The sequence below is a fragment of the Colias croceus genome, chromosome 5, assembly GCF_905220415.1.
Source record: "Colias croceus chromosome 5, ilColCroc2.1".
Lineage (NCBI taxonomy): Eukaryota > Metazoa > Arthropoda > Insecta > Lepidoptera > Pieridae > Colias > Colias croceus.
This window is the reverse complement of record NC_059541.1, coordinates 460,891-477,622: the sequence shown is the minus strand read 5'-3', so window position 1 is coordinate 477,622 and position 16,732 is coordinate 460,891. Positions and strand designations below refer to the sequence as shown.

At 47.0% G+C, this 16,732-nt stretch overlaps 1 protein-coding gene across 5 annotated transcripts in view; it reads left to right on the top strand.

Moving 5' to 3' along the window:
* The window catches only part of LOC123692119 (probable phospholipid-transporting ATPase IA), a 108,694-nt gene that overhangs the window by 426 nt on the left and 91,536 nt on the right, over positions 1 to 16,732 (top strand). The window lies entirely within an intron of this gene.

The window sequence follows — 16,732 nt, the reverse complement described above, 5'->3', positions numbered from 1 at the left end:
ACAGCGATTCTACAGTAAGTCGTTAATGCTTATAAATTCCCCATTCAAGTATTTTCCACTCCGGGAGGCTGTCCACCTTCGAGGGAGCGTAGTGCGCGGGCTGCAAGCAGCCCGCGAAGCATCCCAGGGCAGAAATCTTCAGTCATTTAAAAATGCATTCGAATTTCCTATCCATTTGTTACATCTCCTAACAGTGATTCTGCAGTCAGTCGGTAATGCTTATAAATTCCCCATTCAAATATTTTCTATTCCGGGGGGCTGTCCACCTTCGAGGGTGCGTGGTGCGCGAGCTGCAAGCAGCTCGCGGCTCATCCCAGGGCAGAAATCTTCAGTCATTTGAAAATGCATTCGAATTTCCTTTCCATTTGTAACATCTGCTAACAGCGATTCTACAGTCAGTCGAAACTGCTTATAAATTACTTATTCAAATGTTGTTAAATTTTTGAAATGTCTTATCGATAGCGGGCAGTGACTTTTCATAATAAACTGTACAAGAGTTAACCTAACACGCTCGTCGCTTCGCTCCTCGCTACCTACCTATTTGAATATTTAGGCCGGCCGCTGCCGCGACTCGCTCGCTTCGCTCGCTTGGCTCGTGCGATAGGTAGTTCAAAAGTTAACCTGACACGCTCGTCGCTTCGCTCCTCGCTACCTATTTGAATATTTAGGCCGGCCGCTGCCGTGACTCGCTCGCTTCGCTCGCATGGCTCGTGTGGTAGTTCAAAAGTTAACCTTACACGCTCGTCGCTTCGCTCCTCGCTACCTAAACTGCTTATAAATTACTTATTCAAATATTGGTAAATTTTTTAAACGTCTTATCGATAGCGCGGCAGTGACTTTTCATAATAAACTGTTCAAGGGTTAACCTAACACGCTCGTCGCTTCGCTCCTCGCTACCTATTTGAATATTTAGGCCGGCTGTTGACGCGACTCGCTCGCTTCGCTCGCTTGGCTCGTGCGGTAAGTAGTTCAAAAGTTAACCTAACACGCTCGTCGCTTCGCTCCTCGCTACCTATTTGAATATTTACGCTGGCCGCTGCCGTGACTCGCTCGCTTCGCTCGCTTGGCTCGTGCGGTAGTTCAAAAGTTAATAAATATTTTCTACTCCGGGAGGCTGTCAACCCTCGAAGTTGCCGTCTTTTGCCGTTGCTATTCAATTACCCTTCCTACTATGGAAATTTTCATACAAAATTTTAGAGAAAAAAAAATTTCGCTTTTTACCAAAAATTTTTATATACCTGGAAGCGGACCAGGTTTTGAAGCATTTTTTACTTAGGCGACCCCGACCTACCTGCCACCGGTTCAGAGAGCCGTTGAATTTCGTGATGTATGGAAAATGGAAACCGGGGGTCGGAGAGAAATTCTAAGTATGAAGTTTTGTAAATCTGGTCGATTCAAGCACAGAAGTCAATTTTCAGACCGATCGTGACGGAACCGGCGCCACCATCTTGCTTTGAAAAATTGGCCATTTTTGAAAAAAAAATTGCGTCCAATTTGAAATTTCTCGATTGCCCTGGTAGCGCCCCATCTTCCTGATCATTTTTTAGTTCTACACACCCCACCTATCTCGCGCCGTTTCGGAGAGCCGTCGAATTTCGCGTTGTATGAAACTCGGAAACCAGCTGTGGAAACTCGATTATGAGTACGCCAACTTAATTTGCGGCTCGATTAAAGCCCCTGAGCCAAGTTTCAGCGCGATCACATCAGCGATGGCCGTTTTAGAATTTGTATGGCGGCGGCCATTTTTTCCGCCATTTTGAATTTTTTTCACACTCTGTGGTAATTGCTCGAGGTCTACTACAAGTTTAGTTCGAGCACCCCAGATGCAGCTGCTACCGTTTGCGCGGGCCGTTGACCGTCTTCGCGAGATGTGGGAAAGTTTAAGATTTCGGATTTTTCTGGATATCCTGGGAGTTGGGCGAGTATGAATGCGTCATTGGTTTATTTCTCTATTGCACCACCTCGGCTAAATTTACGTTTTTATGTTTGCGCCAAAAATGGAAAAATTCCAAAATCGAGCATCCCACTACGGCTCCCTGGTAGCGTCCCAGGGTGGTGATCATTTTTAGTTCCGGGACCCCCCACCCAACTCGCACCGTTTCCGCGGGCCGTTGGGTTTTACGTTGTATGGAAGATGGAAACGGGGGCCCGGAGCCACTCGAACGGGGCACCGATCGATTCGCTGGCTTGAACAGAGCACGTGTGCCAAATTTGAGACGTAAGGATTCATAAACGGCGATTTTGGCAAAGTACGGCGGCCATCTTGTTTTCGCGAAAATCCCCATTTTTCCACCTCCCCTGGTAATCGCCACCAGTTCCGAGCATTTTTTGTTCAGACAACCCCCCTCCAGGTATCACCGTTTTTGCGCACCTCCAGGGGTCCACTTGGTTTTCGAAGATGATCGAGATCGCTATATTTTTCCTCTGGTCTCTCGGCACACCTCTACACGATCACGTCATAATCCCCCCCACTTTCCCCTTAGTTTCCGAGAAACCCGATGTCAGTCAGTCAGTGAGTGAGTGGTAGTGTAGCTTTATATATATATGACTAGCTGGTGCATTGTGCGCGGGCTGCAAGCAGCCCGCGAGCCCCTTTTGCCCCTGGGTTGAAGCAATAGGGCAGTCATTAGAAAATGTGTTAGAATTCCCAGTCCTTTTGTAATTTTCTGCTAACAGCGATTCCACAGTCAGTCGGTAATGCTTATAAATTCCCCATTCAAGTATTTTCCACTCCGGGAGGCTGTCCACCTTCGAGGGAGCGTAGTGCGTGGGCTGCAAGCAGCCCGCGAAGCATGCCAGGACAGAAATCTTCAGTCATTTGAAAATGCATTAAAATTCCCCGTCAATTTGCTATTATCTGCAAACAGCGATTCCACAGTCAATCGGAAGTGCTTATAAATTTCAAATTCAAATATTTTCTATTCCGGGGGGCGGTTCACCTTCGAGGGTGCATGGTGCGCGAGCTGCAAGCAGCTCGCGGCTCATCCCAGGGCAGAAATCTTCAGTCATTTGAAAATGCATTCAAATTTCCTATCCATTTGTAACATCTGCTAACAGCGATTCTACAGTCAGTCGAAACTGCTTATAAATTCCCCATTCAAATATTTTCTATTCCGGGGGGCTATCCACCATCGAGGGTGCGTGGTGCACGGGCTGCAAGCAGCCCGCGGTACATCCCAGGGACAAAAATCTTCAGTCATTAGAAAATGCGTTAAAATTCCCCGTCAATTTGCTTTTATCTGCTAACAGCGATTCCACAGTAAATCGGAAGTACTTATAAATTCCCCATTAAAATATTTTCTATTCCGGGGGGCGGTTCACCTTCGAGGGTGCGTGGTGCGCGAGCTGCAAGCAGCTCGCGGCTCATCCCAGGGCAGAAATCTTCAGTCATTTGAAAATGCATTCGAATTTCCTTTCCATTTGTAACATCTGCTAAAAGCGATTCTACAGTCAGTCGAAACTGCTTATTAATTCCCCATTCAAATATTTTCTATTCCGGGGGTATCCACCATCGAGGGTGCGTGGTGCGCGGGCTGCAAGCAGCCCGCGGTACATCCCAGGGACAAAAATCTTCAGTCATTTGAAAATGCGTTAAAATTCCCCGTCAATTTGCTTTTATCTGCTAACAGCGATTCCACAGTAAATCGGAAGTAATTATAAATTCCCCATTAAAATATTTTCTATTCCGGGGGGCTGTCCACCTTCGAAGGTGCGTGGTGCGCGAGCTGCAAGCAGCTCGCGAATCATCCCAGGGCAGAAATCTTCAGTCATTTGAAAATGCGTTAAAATTCCCCGTCAATTTGCTTTTATCTGCTAACAGCGATTCCACAGTAAATCGGAAGTGCTTATAAATTTCAAATTCAAATATTTTCTATTCTGGGGGGCGGTTCACCTTCGAGGGTGCGTGGTACGCGAGCTGCAAGCAGCTCGCGGCTCATCCCAGAGCAGAAATCTTCAGTAATTTGAAAATGCATTCGAATTTCCTGTCCATGAACGTGATCCCGAATTTCATTTATTTGATGTGTCTAATAAATAGCGGTGACTTTTCATAATAAACTGTTCAAGACAATAAATGTGTGAAGATGTATAAAACATAATGAAAACTTCAAGCCTTTTTAGTAGCGTCGTTTAAAATCAAATTCATTATGCTTTCGGCACTAAAAATATCTAAGTGAAAGCCATAGGACTAAAGTCAAAGGGTGTATCGAATAAGATATCGTTACACTATAAAAATAACTACTTTAAAAAAACCGACTTCAAAAAACGGAAAAGTAAAAAATAATTAATTACTACATATTATTTAGTTGTGTTATTCACTATATAGGTTTGAAGTCGGTGCCAAGCACTAAGCACTTATTAAAGTACGCTATTTTTTGATACAAGAACTACGATTATTTCGATACAAGAACTACCTACTTGCAATTCAATTACATTATTCGCAAAACAAAAAATTGGCTATTTTCGAAACAAAAACTACACTACTCTTGGTGTAAGTCCTACGCTTATAAAGCGTAAACGATTGGCTCATTCACTCAATAAATGTGTGAAGATGTATACATATATTATTACGTATTGAAAACTTCAGTCTTTTTAGTAGCTTCGTTTCAAATCAAATTCATTATGCTTTCGGCACTAAAAATAAGAACCTACTTTAACCTACGTAGTTTTTTTGTTTGAGTGGGAATCGCCCTAAAGTCGCTTCTGTTCAAGAGTTTACTTAACACGCTCGTCGCTTCGCTCCTCGCTACCTATTTGAATATTTACGCCGGCCGCTAACGTGACTTGCTCGCTTCGCTCGCTTGGCTAGTGCGGTAGTTCAAAAGTTAACCTAACTCGCTCGTCGCTTCGCTCCTCGCTACTTCTTTGAATATTTACGCCGGCCGCTGACGTGACTTGCTCGCTTCGCTCGCTTGGCTAGTGCAGTAGTTCAAAAGTTAACCTAACTCGCTCGTCGCTTCGCTCCTCGCTACTTCTTTGAATATTTACGCCGGCCGCTGACGTGACTTGCTCGCTTCGCTCGCTTGGCTAGTGCGGTAGTTCAAAAGTTAACCTAACTCGCTCGTCACTTCGCTCCTCGCTACTTCTTTCAATATTTACGCCGGCCGCTGCCGCGACTCGCTCGCTTCGCTCGCTTGACTCGTGCGGTAGTTCAAAAGTTAACCTAACACGCTCGTCGCTTCGCTCCTCGCTACCTATTTGAATATTTACGCCAGCCGCTGCCGTGATTCGCTCGCTTCGCTCGCTTGGCTCGTGCGGTAGTTCAAAATTTAATAAATATTTTCTACTCCGGGAGGCTGTCGACCTTCGAGGTTGCGCGGTGCGCGGGCAGCAAGCAGCCCGCGGTGCCGTCTTTTGCCGTTGCTCTTCAATCACCCTTCCTACTATGGAAATTTCCATACAAAATTTTCGAAAAAAAAAATTTCGCTTTTTAGCAAAAATTTTTATGTGCCTGGAAGCGGACCAAGTTTTTAAACATTTTTTACTTCGGCAACCCCGACCTAAGTGCCACCAGTTCAGATAGCCGTTGAATTTCGTGATGTATGGAAAATGGAAACCGGGGGTCGGAGAGAAATTCTGAGTATGCAGTTTTGTAAATCTGACCGATTAAAGCACAGAAGTCAATTTTCAGACCGATCGTAAAGTAACGGGCGCCACCATCTTGCTTTGAAAAATTGGCCATTTTTTGAAAAAAAATTGCGTCCAATTTGAAATTTCTCGATTGCCCTGGTAGCGCCCCATCTTCCTGATCATTTTTTAGTTCTACACCCCCCACCTATCTCGCGCCGTTTCGGAGAGCCGTCGAATTTTGCGTTGTATGAAACTCGGAAACCAGCGATGAAAACTCAATTATGAGTATGCCAACTTAATATGCGACTCAATTAAAGCCCTTGTGCCTAGTTTCAGCGCGATCGGACCAGCGATGGCCGTTTTAGAATTTGTATGGCGGCGGCCATTTTTTCCGCCATTTTGAATTTTTTTCACTATCTGTGGTAATTGCTCGAGGTCTACTACAAGTTTAGTTCGAGCACCCCAGATGTAGCTGTTACCGTTTGCGCGGGCCGTTGACCGTCTCCGCGAGATGAAGGAAAGTTTAAGATTTCGGATTTTTCTGGATATCCTGGGAGCTGGGCGAGTATGAATGCGTCATTGGTTTATTTCTCTATTGCACCACCTCGTCTAAATTTACGTTTTTATGTTTGCGCCAAAAATGGAAAAATTCCAAAATCGAGCATCCCACTATGGCTCCCTGGTAGCGTCCCAGGGTGGTGATCATTTTTAGTTCCGGCACCCCCCACCCAACTCGCACCGTTTCCGCGGGCCGTTGGAGTTTACGTTGTATGGAAGTTGGAAACGGGGGCCCGGAGCCACTCGAAAGGGGCACCGATCGATTCGCCGGCTCGAACAGAGCACGTGTGCCAAATTTGGGACGTAAGGATTCATAAACGGCGATTTTGGCAATGTACGGCGGCCATCTTGTTTTCGCGAAAATCCCCATTTTTCCACCACCCCTGGTAATCGCCACCAGTTCCGAGCATTTTTTGTTCAGACACCCCCCCTCCAGGTATCACCGTTTTTGCGCACCTCCAGGGGTCCACTCTCTTGTCCAGGGTGTTGGAGATCGCTATATTTTTCCGGTGGTCACTCGGCGCACCTCTACACGGTCACGTCGAAATCCCCCCAACTTTCCGCGTAGTTTCCGAGAAAAGCGATGTCAGTGAGTGAGTGGTAGTGTAGCTTTATATATTATAACTAGCTGGTGCGTTGTGCGCGGGCTGCAAGCAGCCCGCGAGCCCCTTTTGCCCCTGGGTTGAAGCTGGTTGGTTTAGAAAATGTGTTAGAATTCCCAGTCCATTTGTAATTTTCTGCTAACAGCGAATCCACAGTCAGTCGGTAATGCTTATAAATTCCCCATTCAAGTATTTTCCACTCCGGGAGGCTGTCCACCTTCGAGGGAGCGTAGTGCGCGGGCTGCAAGCAGCCCGCGAAACATCCCAGGACAGAAATCTTCAGTCATTTGAAAATGCATTAAAATTTCCCGTCAATTTGCTATTATCTGCAAACAGCGATTCCACAGTCAATCGGAAGTGCTTATAAATGTCAAATATTTTCTATTCCGGGGGGCGGTTCACCTTCGAGGGTGCATGGTGCGCGAGCTGCAAGCAGCTCGCGGCTCATCCCAGGGCAGAAATCTTCAGTCATTTGAAAATGCATTCAAATTTCCTATCCATTTGTTACATCTCCTAACAGCGATTCTACAGTCAGTCGGTAATGCTTATAAATTCCCCATTCAAAATTTTCTATTCCGGGGGGCTGTCCACCTTCGAGGGTGCGTGGTGCGCGAGCTGCAAGCAGCTCGCGGCTCATCCCAGGGCAGAAATCTTCAGTCATTTGAAAATGCATTCGAATTTCCTTTCCATTTGTAACATCTGCTAACAGCGATTCTACAGTCAGTCGAAACTGCTTATAAATTACTAATTCAAATGTTGTTAAATTTTTGAAACGTCTTATCGATAGCGGGCAGTGACTTTTCATAATAAACTCAAGAGTTAACCTAACACGCTCGTCGCTTCGCTCCTCGCTACCTATTTGAATATTTAGGCCGGCCGCTGCCGCGACTCGCTCGCTTCGCTCGCTTGGCTCGTGCGATAGGTAGTTCAAAAGTTAACCTAACACGCTCGTCGCTTCGCTCCTCGCTACCTATTTGAATATTTAGGCCGGCCGCTGCCGCGACTCGCTCGCTTCGCTCGCTTGGCTCGTGCGATAGGTAGTTCAAAAGTTAACCTAACACGCTCGTCGCTTCGCTCCTCGCTACCTATTTGAATATTTAGGCCGGCCGCTGTCGTGACTCGCTCGCTTCGCTCGCATGGCTCGTGTGGTAGTTCAAAAGTTAACCTTACACGCTCGTCGCTTCGCTCCTCGCTACCTAAACTGCTTATAAATTACTTATTCAAATATTGGTAAAATTTTTGAAACGTCTTATCGATAGCGGGCAGTGACTTTTCATAATAAACTGTTCAAGAGTTAACCTAACACGCTCGTCGCTTCGCTCCTCGCTACCTATTTGAATATTTAGGCCGGCCGCTGCCGCAACTCGCTCGCTTCGCTCGCTTGGCTCGTGCGGTAGGTAGTTCATAAGTTAACCTAACACGCTCGTCGCTTCGCTCCTCGCTACCTATTTGAATATTTAGGCCGGCCGTTGACGCGACTCGCTCGCTTCGCTCGCTTGGCTCGTGCGGTAAGTAGTTCAAAAGTTAACCTAACACGCTCGTCGCTTCGCTCCTCGCTACCTATTTGAATATTTACGCTGGCCGCTGCCGTGACACCAATAATAAAATTCAATCACCCTTCCTACTATGGAAATTTCCATACAAAATTTTCGAAAAAAAAAATTCGCTTTTTTACCAAAAATTTTTACATGTCTGGAAGCGGACCAGGTTTTGAAGCATTTTTTACTTCGACGACCCCAACCTACCTGCCACCGGTTCAGAGAGCCGTTGAATTTCGTGATGTATGGAAAATGGAAACCAGGGGTCGGAGAGAGATTCTGAGTATGCAGTTTTGTGAATATAGCCGACAAGAGCACAAAAGTCAATTTTTAGACCCATCGTAAAGTAACCGGCGCCACCATCTTGCTTTGAAAAATTGGCCATTTTTTGAAAAAAAATTACGTCCAATTTGAAATTTCTCGATTGCCCTGGTAGCACCCCATCTTCCTGATCATTTTTTAGTTCTACACCCCCCACCTATCTTGCGCCGTTTCGGAGAGCCGTCGAATTTCGCGTTGTATGAAACTCGGAAACCAGCTATGGAAACTCGATTATGAGTATGCCAACTTAATATGCGGCTCGATTAAAGCCCCTGTGCCAAGTTTCAGCGCAATCGGACCAGCGATGGCCGTTTTAGAATTTGTATGGCGGCGGCCATTTTTTCCGCCATTTTGAATTTTTTTCACTATCTGTGGTAATTGCTCGAGGTCTACTCCAAGTTTAGTTTGAGCACCCCAGATGTAGCTGCTACCGTTTGCGCGGGCCGTTGACCGTCTTCGAGAGATGAGGGAAAGTTTAAGATTTCGGATTTTTCTGGATATCCTGGGAGCTGGGCGAGTACGAATGCATCATTGGTGTATTTCTCCATTGCACCACCTCGTCTAAATTTACGTTTTTATGTTTGCGCCAAAAATGGAAAAATTCCAAAATCGAGCGTCCCACTATGGCTCCCTGGTAGCGTCCCAGGGTGGTGATCATTTTTAGTTCCGGGACCCCCAACCCAACTCGCACCGTTTCCGCAGGCCGTTGGAGTTTACGTTGTATGGAAGTTGGAAACGGGGGCCCGGAGCCACTCGAACGGGGCACCGATCGATTCGCCGGCTCGAACAGAGCACGTGTGCCAAATTTGGGACGTAAGGATTCATAAACGGCGATTTTGGCAAAGTACGGCGGCCATCTTGTTTTCGCGAAAATCCCCATTTTTCCACCTCCCCTGGTAATCGCCACCAGTTCTGAGCATTTTTTGTTCAGACACCCCCCCTCCAGGTGGCACCGTTTTTGCGCACCTCCAGGGGTCCACTCGGTATTCGAAGATGATCCAGATCGCTATATTTTTCCTCTGGTCACTCGGCGCACTTCTACACGATCACATCGAAATCCCCCCCACTTTCCACGTAGTTTCCGAGAAAACCGATGTCAGTGAGTGAGTGGTAGTGTAGCTTTATATATAATAATAATAAACTAGCTGGTGCGTTGTGCGCGGGCTGCAAGCAGCCCGCGAGCCCCTTTTGCCCCTGGGTTGAAGCAATAGGGCAGTCATTTGAAAATATATTCGGATTTTCTGTCCATTTGTTACATCTGCTAACAGCGATTCTACAGTCAGTCGGTAATGCTTATAAATTCCCCATTCAAATATTTTCTATTCCGGGGGGCTGTCCACCTTCGAGGGTGCGTGGTGCACGAGCTGCAAGCAGCTCGCGGCTCATCCCAGGGCAGAAATCTTCAGTCATTTGAAAATGCATTCGAATTTCCTTTCCATTTGTTACATCACCTAACAGCGATTCTACAGTCAGTCGGTAATGCTTATAAATTCCCCATTCAAATATTTTCTATTCCGGGGGGCTGTCCACCTTCGAGGGTGCGTGGTGCGCGAGCTGCAAGCAGCTCGCGGCTCATCCCAGGGCAGAAATCTTCAGTCATTTGAAAATGCATTCGAATTTCCTTTCCATTTGTAACATCTGCTAACAGCGATTCTACAGTTAGTCGAAACTGCTTATAAATTACTTATTCAAATATTGTTAAATTTTTGAAACGTCTTATCGATAGCGGGTAGTGACTTTTCATAATAAACTGTTCAAGAGTTAACCTAACACGCTCGTCGCTTCGCTCCTCGCTACCTATTTGAATATTTAGGCCGGCCGCTGCCGCGTCTCGCTCGCTTCGCTCGCTTGGCTCGTGCGATAGGTAGTTCAAAAGTTAACCTAACATGCTCGTCGCTTCGCTCCTCGCTACCTATTTGAATATTTAGGCCGGCCGCTGCCGTGACTCGCTCGCTTCGCTCGCATGGCTCGTGTGGTAGTTCAAAAGTTAACCTTACACGCTCGTCGCTTCGCTCCTCGCTACTTAAACTGCTTATAAATTACTTATTCAAATATTGGTAAAATTTTTGAAACGTCTATCGATAGCGGGCAGTGACTTTTCATAATAAACTGTTCAAGAGTTAACCTAACACGCTCGTCGCTTCGCTCCTCGCTACCTATTTGAATATTTAGGCCGGCCGCTGCCGCAACTCGCTCGCTTCGCTCGCTTGGCTCGTGCGGTAGGTAGTTCATAAGTTAACCTAACACGCTCGTCGCTTCGCTCCTCGCTACCTATTTGAATATTTAGGCCGGCCGTTGATGCGACTCGCTCGCTTCGCTCGCTTGGCTCTTGCGGTAAGTAGTTCAAAAGTTAACCTAACACGCTCGTCGCTTCGCTCCTCGCTACCTATTTGAATATTTACACTGGCCGCTGCCGTGACTCGCTCGCTTCGCTCGCTTGGCTCGTGCGGTAGTTCAAAAGTTAATAAATATTTTCTACTCCGGGAGGCTGTCAACCCTCGAAGTTGCGCGGTGCGCGGGCAGCAAGCAGCCCGCGGTGCCGTCTTTTGCCGATGCTATTCAATTACCCTTCCTACTATGGAAATTTCCATACAAAATTTTCGAAAAAAAAATTTCGCTTTTTAACAAAAATTTTTATATATCTGGAAGCGGACCAGATTTTGAAGCATTTTTTACTTTGGCGACCACGACCTACCTGCCACCGGTTCAGAGAGCCGTTGAATTATGTGATGTATGGAAAATGGAAACCGGGGGTCGGAGAGAAATTCGGAGTATGCAGTTTTGTAAATCTGGCCGATCAGAGCACAAAAGTCAATTTTCAGACCGATCGTAAAGTAACCGGCGCCACCATCTTGCCTCGAAAAATCGGCCATTTTTGAAAAAAAAAATTACGTCCAATTTGAAATTTCTCAATTGCCCTGGTAGCACCCCATCTTCCTGATCATTTTTTAGTTCTACACCCCCCGGCTATCTGGCGCCGTTTCGGAGAGCCGTCGAATTTTGTGTTGTATGAAACTCAGAAACCAGCCATGGAAACTCAATTATGAGTATGCCAACTTAATGTGCGGCTCGATTAAAGCCCCTGTGCCAAGTTTCAGCGCGATCGGACCAGCGATGGCCGTTTTAGAATTTGTATGGCGGCGGCCATTTTTTCCGCCATTTTGAATTTTTTTCACTATCTGTGGTAATTGCTCGAGGTCTACTACAAGTTTAGTTCGAGCACCCCAGATGTAGCTGCTACCGTTTGCGCAGGCCGTTGACCGTCTCCGCGGGCTGTGAGAAAGTTCAAGATTTCGGATTTTTCTGGATATCCTGGGAGCTGGGCGAGTACAAACGTGGTGAGAGTGTGTTTCCGCGTTGCGCCACCTCGGCTAAATTTACGTTTTTATGTTTGCGCCAAAAATGGAAAAATTCCAAAATCGAGCGTCCCACTACGGCTCCCTGGTAGCGTCCCAGGGTGGTGATCATTTTTAGTTCCGGGACCCCCCACCCAACTCGCACCGTTTCCGCGGGCCGTTGGAGTTTATGTTGTATGGAAGTTGGAAACGGGGGCCCGGAGCCACTCGAACGGGGCACCGATCGATTCGCCGGCTCGAACAGAGCACGTGTGCCAAATTTGAGACGTAAGGATTCATAAACGGCGATTTTGGCAAAGTACGGCGGCCATCTTGTTTTCGCGAAAATCCCCATTTTTCCACCACCCCTGGTAATCGCCACCAGTTCCGAGCATTTTTTGTTCAGACACCCCCCCTCCAGGTATCACCGTTTTTGCGCACCTCCAGGGGTCCACTTGGTTTTCGAAGATGATCGAGATCGCTATATTTTTCCTCTGGTCACTCGGCGCACCTCTACACGATCACGTCATTATCCCCCCCACTTTCCACGTAGTTTCCGAGAAAACCGATGTCAGTGAGTGAGTGGTAGTGTAGCTTTATATATAATAATAACTAGCTGGTGCGTTGTGCGCGGGCTGCAAGCAGCCCGCGAGCTCCTTTTGCCCCAGGGTTGAAGCAATAGGGCAGTCATTAGAAAATGTGTTGGAATTCCCAGTCCATTTGTAATTTCCTGCTAACAGCGATTCCACAGTCAATCGGAAGTGCTTATAAATTCCCAATTCAAATATTTTCTATTCTGGAATGCTGTCGACCTTCGAGGGTGCGTGGTGCGCGGGCTGCAAGCAGCCCGCGAGCCCCTTTTGCCCCTGAGTTGAAGCAATAGGGCAGTCATTTGAAAATGCATTCGAATTTCCTGTCCATTTGTTACATCTGCTAACAGCGATTCTACAGTCGGTCGGTAATGCTTATAAATTCCCCATTCAAGTATTTTCCACTCCGGGAGGTTGTCCACCTTCGAGGGAGCGTAGTGCGCGGGCTGCAAGCAGCCCGCGAAGCATCCCAGGGCAGAAATCTTCCGTCATTTGAAAATGCATTCGAATTTCCTATCCATTTGTTACATCTCCTAACAGCGATTCTACAGTCAGTCGGTAATGCATATAAATTCCCCATTCAAATATTTTATATTCCGGGGGGCTGTCCACCTTCGAGGGTGAGTGGTGCGCGAGCTGCAAGCAGCTCGCGGCTCATCCCAGGGCAGAAATCTTCAGTCATTTGAAAATGCATTCGAATTTCCTTTCCATTTGTAACATCTGCTAACAGCGATTCTACAGTCAGTCGAAACTGCTTATAAATTACTTATTCAAATATTGGTAAAATTTTTGAAACGTCTTATCGATAGCGGGCAGTGACTTTTCATAATAAACTGTTCAAGAGTTAACCTAACACGCTCGTCGCTTCGCTCCTCGCTACCTATTCGAATATTTAGGCCGGCCGCTGCCGCGACTCGCTCGCTTCGCTCGCTTGGCTCGTGCGATAGGTAGTTCAAAAGTTAACCTAACACGCTCGTCGCTTCGCTCCTCGCTACCTATTTGAATATTTAGGCCGGCCGGCGGCCGCTACCGTGACTCGCTCGCTTCGCTCGCATGGCTCGTGTGGTAGTTCAAAAGTTAACCTTACACGCTCGTCGCTTCGCTCCTCGCTACCTAAACTGCTTATAAATTACTTATTCAAATATTGGTAAAATTTTTGCAACGTCTTATCGATAGCGGGCAGTGACTTTTCATAATAAACTGTTCAAGAGTTAACCTAACACGCTCGTCGCTTCGCTCCTCGCTACCTATTTGAATATTTAGGCTGGCAGCTGCCGCAACTCGCTCGCTTCGCTCGCTTGGCTCGTGCGGTAGGTAGTTCATAAGTTAACCTAACACGCTCGTCGCTTCGCTCCTCGCTACCTATTTGAATATTTAGGCCGGCCGTTGACGCGACTCGCTCGCTTCGCTCACTTGGCTCGTGCAGTAAGTAGTTCAAAAGTTAACCTAACACGCTCGTCGCTTCGCTCCTCGCTATCTATTTAAATATTTACGCCGGCCGCTGCCGTGACTCGCTCGCTTCGCTCGCTTGGCTCGTGCGGTAGTTCAAAAGTTAATAAATATTTTCTACTCCGGGAGGCTGTCAACCCTCGAAGTTGCGCGGTGCGCGGGCAGCAAGCAGCCCGTCGGTGCCGTCTTTTGCCGATGCTATTCAATTACCCTTCCTACTATGGAAATTTCCATACAAAATTTTCGAAAAAAAAAATTCGCTTTTTAGCAAAAATTTTTATGTGCCTGGAAGCGGACTAAGTTTTTAAACATTTTTTACCTTTGTGACCCCAACCTAAGTGCCACCAGTTCAGAGAGCCGTTGAATTTCGTGATGTATGGAAAATGGAAACCGGGGGTCGGAGAGAAATTCTGAGTATGCAGTTTTGTAAATCTGACCAATCAGAGCACAGAAGTCAATTTTCAGACTGATCGTGACGGAACCGGCGCCACCATCTTGCTTTGAAAAATTGGCCATTTTTTGAAAAAAAATTGCGTCCAATTTGAAATTTCTCGATTGCCCTGGTAGCACCCCATCTTCCTGATCATTTTTTAGTTCTACACCCCCCGGCTATCTGGCGCCGTTTCGGAGAGCCGTCGAATTTCACGTTGTATGAAACTCGGAAACCAGCGATGGAAACTCGATTATGAGTATGCCACCTCAATGTGCGGCTCGATTAAAGCCCCTGTGCCAAGTTTCAGCGCGATCGGACCAGCGATGGCCGTTTTAGAATTTGTATGGCGGCGGCCATTTTTTCCGCCATTTTGAATTTTTTTCACTATCTGTGGTAATTGCTCGAGGTCTACTCCAACTTTAGTTTGAGCACCCCAGATGCAGCTGCTACCGTTTGCGCGGGCCGTTGACCGTCTTCGCGAGATGTGGGAAAGTTTAAGATTTCGGATTTTTCTGGATATCCTGGGAGCTGGGCGAGTACGAATGCATCATTGGTGTATTTCTCCATTGCACCACCTCGTCTAAATTTACGTTTTTATGTTTGCGCCAAAAATGGAAAAATTCCAAAATCGAGCGTCCCACTATGGCTCCCTGGTAGCGTCCCAGGGTGGTGATCATTTTTAGTTCCGGGACCCCCAACCCAACTCGCTCCGTTTCCGCAGGCCGTTGGAGTTTACGTTGTATGGAAGTTGGAAACGGGGGCCCGGAGCCACTCGAACGGGGCACCGATCGATTTGCCGGCTCGAACAGAGCACGTGTGCCAAATTTGAGACGTAAGGATTCATAAACGGCGATTTTGGCAAAGTACGGCGGCCATCTTGTTTTCGCGAAAATCCCCATTTTTCCACCACCCCTGGTAATCGCCACCAGTTCCGAGCATTTTTTGTTCAGACACCCCCCCTCCAAGTGGCACCGTTTCCGCGCACCTCCAGGGGTCCACTCTCTTGTCCAGGGTGTTGGAGTTGTCAATATTTTTCCGGTGGTCACTCGGAGCACCTCTACACGATCACGTCGAAATCCCCCCAACTTTCCGCGTAGTTTCCGAGAAACCCGATGTCAGTGAGTGGTAGTGTAGCTTTATATATTATAATACTAGCTGGTGCGTTGTGCGCGGGCTGCAAGCAGCCCGCGAGCTCCTTTTGCCCCAGGGTTGAAGCAATAGGGCAGTCATTAGAAAATGTGTTGGAATTCCCAGTCCATTTGTAATTTCCTGCTAACAGCGATTCCACAGTCAATCGGAAGTGCTTATAAATTCCCAATTCAAATATTTTCTATTCTGGAATGCTGTCGACCTTCGAGGGTGCGTGGTGCGCGGGCTGCAAGCAGCCCGCGAGCCCCTTTTGCCCCTGAGTTGAAGCAATAGGGCAGTCATTTGAAAATGCATTCGAATTTCCTGTCCATTTGTTACATCTGCTAACAGCGATTCTACAGTCGGTCGGTAATGCTTATAAATTCCCCATTCAAGTATTTTCCACTCCGGGAGGTTGTCCACCTTCGAGGGAGCGTAGTGCGCGGGCTGCAAGCAGCCCGCGAAGCATCCCAGGGCAGAAATCTTCCGTCATTTGAAAATGCATTCGAATTTCCTATCCATTTGTTACATCTCCTAACAGCGATTCTACAGTCAGTCGGTAATGCATATAAATTCCCCATTCAAATATTTTATATTCCGGGGGGCTGTCCACCTTCGAGGGTGAGTGGTGCGCGAGCTGCAAGCAGCTCGCGGCTCATCCCAGGGCAGAAATCTTCAGTCATTTGAAAATGCATTCGAATTTCCTTTCCATTTGTAACATCTGCTAACAGCGATTCTACAGTCAGTCGAAACTGCTTATAAATTACTTATTCAAATATTGGTAAAATTTTTGAAACGTCTTATCGATAGCGGGCAGTGACTTTTCATAATAAACTGTTCAAGAGTTAACCTAACACGCTCGTCGCTTCGCTCCTCGCTACCTATTCGAATATTTAGGCCGGCCGCTGCCGCGACTCGCTCGCTTCGCTCGCTTGGCTCGTGCGATAGGTAGTTCAAAAGTTAACCTAACACGCTCGTCGCTTCGCTCCTCGCTACCTATTTGAATATTTAGGCCGGCCGGCGGCCGCTACCGTGACTCGCTCGCTTCGCTCGCATGGCTCGTGTGGTAGTTCAAAAGTTAACCTTACACGCTCGTCGCTTCGCTCCTCGCTACCTAAACTGCTTATAAATTACTTATTCAAATATTGGTAAAATTTTTGCAACGTCTTATCGATAGCGGGCAGTGACTTTTCATAATAAACTGTTCAAG